The sequence below is a fragment of the Cryptomeria japonica genome, chromosome 4, assembly GCF_030272615.1.
Source record: "Cryptomeria japonica chromosome 4, Sugi_1.0, whole genome shotgun sequence".
NCBI lineage: Eukaryota > Viridiplantae > Streptophyta > Pinopsida > Cupressales > Cupressaceae > Cryptomeria > Cryptomeria japonica.
The window spans coordinates 61312788-61318719 of NC_081408.1; positions in this window are offsets into that span (position 1 = coordinate 61312788).

Consider the following 5932-nt stretch of genomic DNA (forward strand, 5'->3'; position numbering starts at 1 on the left):
ACACCAACTTCATTCGTATCACATTCTTTTCCACTGGTCTAGGTACCAATTCCCAAGTCTAATTCTTTTGTATTAGATTCAATTCTTGTTCCATATCTTTAACCCAACTTTCTTCTTTGATTTCTTCTTCATATGATTTAGGCTCAATAAGTGAAAGAAAACAACAATTAGTTTGCTCATTTACCTCTATAATACTTCTTTTCTTAACTCCTTTATTCTTGTCTCCAATTATTTGATCTTTTGAATGATTCTTTTGTACATATTTTGGAGTCTTAATTGTTTGTTCCACTTCTCCTATGTCATCTTCTTCTACTTTATCTAGTTCCTCCTCATTTCTTCCTTTCGAAGGTGTATATTCTTCCACAACAACAAGTATGATCTCAAATTTAGTCTCTTGAAAAGGTTTTGGGGCAATTTGATCTGATGTGTAGTGTCCACCATTGACTTCTTATTTTGACTAGAGTTGACTTTTATTTCATACTTGATAGACTTATCTAGACTATTTGTGATGATTTGGATGATGATTATTCATGTGTTTCAGTTACTCATTATGATGCTAGACATTATTGGACATATGTTATTTAAATAATTTATATGTTGATGAATCTATGATTATTCATCATGTGACTTGATAGATTTTGCATGCTTACTATGTGATGGATTATCAAGATTAGATTGGTCATGATTTTGATGTTGATTATGATGTCACTAACCCTATTTCATGATTACATTTGATGAGTATAATGGGGCCAATGTGTATTGGTGGGTGAAACGTGTGTGATGAGAGATCAAGAGGAAAACTACCCTTTCCCTCCAAGGAGGGATGAGAGTTTCACTATGGATTTCCCTTCAAATAATTTTCACCCAATTACATTGGAAGAGGAGAGGAGAATTCACTAGATTCAATCTCCAAAGAAGAAGATAAAATTTTGAATGAAATGGGAATGATAAGCTAATCCCCTCTTCCTATTTGAAATGGAAAGGAATTGATTAAATTATGTAGTGCAAAAGTAACAAAGAACTGATTATAAATTGAGATTGGAGTATGGGTTGAAGCTGTGCGCCTAGATCTGGCAGCAATATGTCGAGATGAAGTCACCCTACGAATTTGTGGTAAAGTTGCCCGGACCATGGCAGGAATGTACATGGTCCTCAAAAAAATTCGCGAAACAAAAAGGCTTTTTTTGCATCTACAAATGGAGCCCGAATCCGAAAGTATAGTTGTGTACCTACAACCTACATACAAAAAATATATGGAAATACATTGGGATTGGGAGTTTGCCTTCAGGTCAATCCCCAATTTTTGAATTGACCAAGTAATGAAAGAAAGTACTTGCAACTAGATGTAAATGAAGGACTGAAATGTAAATCACCTCAAGGGAGGTTGTGATAACAATGTCGATAGAAATGCTTGTGTGTAATTGAATTTTGGAATCTATCTCCTCTTCAATGGTTAAATCCTTGACTTGAATGCAACACCTAGCCTTGAAGGGAGACTTGAGAATGCTCAATGATGGAAATGAATGCTTGAATGCTCTTGAATGCTTGATATCATGTAAACTTCCCACTCATCCAACTCATCCAACTTATTGAACTTATTGAACTTATGCAAATGAGAGGGCAAATGTCACTAAAATACATGTCAATTAGGGTTAATGAAATTGATTTTCATCACAGGCCAACATTAGGGAAGTTTCCCACTCACTACACAACCTACAATGCATTCTTGAGGAAAGGTCCTACCCCAAAATAGGGTTGGGATAGGGGTGCCACACCCCTGTCCTACCCCTTTCTCCAAGGCAGAGTGCAAACAGGGTGGTGTGGAAGCCAAGGAAGAAGAAGATTCCAAGGGTTGAGCAATCTTTGATCTCTGATCAAGCTAGAGGATTTGATCTTGTGTGCGTGAGGACCCTAATGTAGTAAAAAATTTCTAGGGTCACAATCTTATGACACTACATTTAGCCCCCACTTTAGCAGGAGTATGAGCGTATGCCAATACTATTGATAAAGTACAAGGAAACAAGATTGAAAGACTTTACCATGTAAAGGAGGAAAGATGCGCCAAGCCCCTAGTGGACTTAGGATCTTACAACTTCAACAAAGTAAAAGGGAAGATCGAGAAGGGGAGAACCATGACTACAAGTAGCAAAGTTCCCCTCACTATGAGTCATGAAAGCAAGGATACCAAATATTACAGAGAAAAACAAAGTTCAACAATTAATTCTAAGTATCAAGAAGGAAAATATGAGCGGAGTGTATACCCACATGTTAAAGAAATTGCGTGCAACTTATCAGGAGAGATTTATTTAAGGTAGGATACACCCAAGATAGGGAGGAGAAAGGAAGCACATTATCACAAGGATTTATCCCCCAATCCATAAATATACCCAAGGATAATGAACACAAAAAACAAGGTACAAGGTAGTTTCACTTTCCTCGGGGTCAGTATATTGTATGATAAATCATGTATATCATATATATATGTGCATACAACAATCATCATTCCCTAAAGAAGGACATTACTTTGGAAGAAAGGGAAGAGAGGATGTCTTTTGAGTCAACACAAAAGAGACCAAGAAAAGATATCAATGCTTTGCATCATCCCTAAGTAGACATTTAGGGAACAATAGAAGAATAGGGATACACATAGAAGAATGGTCACAAAAGAGAAAGAAAGGCAATAGAGAGAAGATCTACAATGCTAATATTGTTAATCTAGTATGACATCTGCCTCCTGATCTTGTTGATCACTATTTCGGGAAGGTGAGCAACATGGAAAAGGAGCGACATCGAGCACAATAGATGGAGTTGTAACAAGATCCAAACAAGGACTATGCTCATGTTGTAAGTCACTTTGTTTGATTCTAGGAGCTAGGATTAGGGTTTGTGAAAATTCAGTTGATAAATGCTTGTCTACATCAACATATCCATACTCACTATTAGAAGCATTAGGAGTTGTATTGCCATTATGAATAACATTTTAACCCATTTCTTCATCAAATTTTAGAGAAAGAGGAGCAGGAACATGAATAGGAGTAAAACCATTACATATTTTGTGCAACTTATGATTTGGAGATGTAGGTTGAACATCTTGCTTAGGAGAAAAGGGAATCATTTCAACTGTTGGAGTCTGAGGAGATTGAGTATTTTGAGGGATAGCTTCATGAGCTTGAACACGTTGTCTTTGTCAATGGTCTCTCACACAACATTTCTGGCGAGTCTTAGTGGAAGGTTGAGAAGGAAGAGGAACACTTGAAAAATTAGGAATGTGTCTCCCCTTGATAGTTCAAGGTTTAGGTTGAGGAATTTTTGGTTGAACAAGAGGAGAAGAAGGCCTCTTCTCTCGATAAGAGGAAGGAGGTGGAATTGCGCCATAGAAAGGAGGACTGGTAGGTGTAGGAAGAAGACCAAGTCCATCATGAGGAGGAGTTATAAGTCTAACCTTAGGTTCAGAATATTGTTGTTCTTCTTAAGAGAACGTATAGTCACATCCATAGGAATAGGTTGACGATCTTTCTTAGGAGGGAGATTAGTTCTATCCATGAGGGGAAGAACTTCATCTTGAAGAATAATAGGAATGCCAAGTTTTGGAGATCTAGGTTGACTTAAGGATAAGATCATATCTTTCTTCCATTTTTGATAAGATTGAAAAAGAGCATCACTCTGTGATAGAAGAGATTGAAATTGTTTAGGCCAAAAGAAATCAATAGGAACACTAGGGCTTATTTTGGATGGATGAAATAAGCTATGGTTCATGGTTATTATTTCTCTATTATGGGGAAATTTCAAGCAATTGTGGATTGGAGAAGCAATAGCCTTCATGGAAGATAGCCAAAGATATCCCAGCTTCAAATGGAATTTCTCAGAAGAAGGTATGATAACAAAGTAAACATCCAAGGATTTAGTATGAACTTCAACAGGAAGGGTGATAGAGCCAATGGTAGGAAAAGAGAATCCATCAAATAACTTCACAACCACATTAGAAGCATCATATATTGGTTTATGCAATCATAAAGTGAAAAGATACTCTTCAGTTATTACATTAACCATGCAAGAGGGATCAATAAGAGCACCATGATAAGGGATATCCTTTACCTTCACAACTATGTATAAAGGGCCATCGGGTGCTCTAATGGTCTCACTAGGGTCAAATGTAATACAAGGATCCATAGGCGCATCTTGTGTTTCTACCATATTAACCAAGTTCAGAGCCATAGAGGTGAATTCCTCATAAGAGAAAGAATTAAGAACAATCTCAATAATGTTAGAGGTATGAGAAGGAAAGGGGTCAGTGAAAATATTAAGATTTTGATTAGGAGGAGCTACTAATTTATTCCATTTATCATTCACACTTGCCACAAGTATATTTTTATTATTAATCAAAACTTGAATCTTACTCTTCAATGTGAAACATTTTTCAGCATCATGACTAGGTTGACGATGAGATTGACAAAATGAATTGTTATCAAAATAAGGGGATGTAAGTTTAGAAGTATCAACTTGTTTTATAGGAGGAAGTTTGATAACGTTTATGTGCAACAATTGAGACATAATACTATGGAAAGATTAATTCAAAGGAGTAAACTGTCTTTCTCTTTGGAAATATTAAGAAATAGAAGGCACACCTAAGGTAGAATTCCTATTGTGGTTGTTGATTGTATCAATGAACTTGATGAAGCTTTTTGTTGGTTTGAACTTAGCAAATGGTTGTTGAATAGTCTCCCCCTTACCACTCAGAGCCATAGGAGTAGATTACTCTATTTGACTCACATCCAGTTGATAATTGTGGAGTGTTGCACACAACTACGGAAAGGAAGTAAATTTAAACTAAAGAAGTTTTTCCCTGATATCTTTTTGCAAATTAGAAATGAAAATTTGTTGAATATCATTATCAAGTACATGAAAATAAATTTTAGCACACAAATGCTTATATCTACCAATAAAATCAGTCACTTTTTCTTTAACACCTTATTTACAATGCATTAAATCAGTCAAAGTGATTTTAGGACCAATGTTGTTTTGAAATTGTTGGATGAAAGCATTTGTCAGTTGTTGAAATAAAGTGATAGAATAAGAAGGCAAAGAGAAATACCATTGTAAATCCTTATCTCTTAGTGTTCTTGTAAACAATTTTGCAAGCAATCTTTGATCATAGACAAAATCGGTACACGGGGCTTGAAATGTTTTGACATTCGTAAGAGGATCACCTTTTCCATCATAAAGTTCTAATTGAGGGATCTCAACATGTTTAGGTGGCACAACTTTAACAATATCAAGAGAAAGTGGGCACACTAAACTTGGATTGACTCATAGAAGCAATTTGTTGTAAGGAAGACATGGTTTGGGCAAGATTGTTAATTTTTGCTTTGGTAGAAGAATGGATATTAGACATAGTTGATTGAGAAGGTGGTGTGATGTTATTGAAAGAAGGCATGGACTGAGAATAAGGTGGTGGGATATTATGATAAGTAGGCATAGGTGATGATTGGGTAGGAAAATGTACACTTAAAGGAGAAACAAAGTTGTTGAAGGAATTGCCCCCTTGTGTCACATTGATTGGTTGAGGAATAATAGAAATACTTATGGAAGACATAGGTAAAGATGGAGGATTAAATGAAGAATAGAGATTTCCCCCATGACCAATGGTTGTAGGAAGGATATTTTGAGTTGATGTAGCCATGATGTTGGAAGTAAAAGTAGGAATACTAGTCATAAGAGTAGTCAAAGTAATTGAAGTATTGACTTGTGTTGAAGGTTGTGAATAACCTAGGTTTCGACACAATTCTTGATAGGCATGACATTAGAATCAAAAATATGTGTAATGCCACGCAATATATCAATTCCATTCTTATCACTTTGAATCATGCACTTAAGGCCTTCAATTAATGGAAGAGCTTCACTATTAGGGTATTCTTGGGACATCCATTGTTGA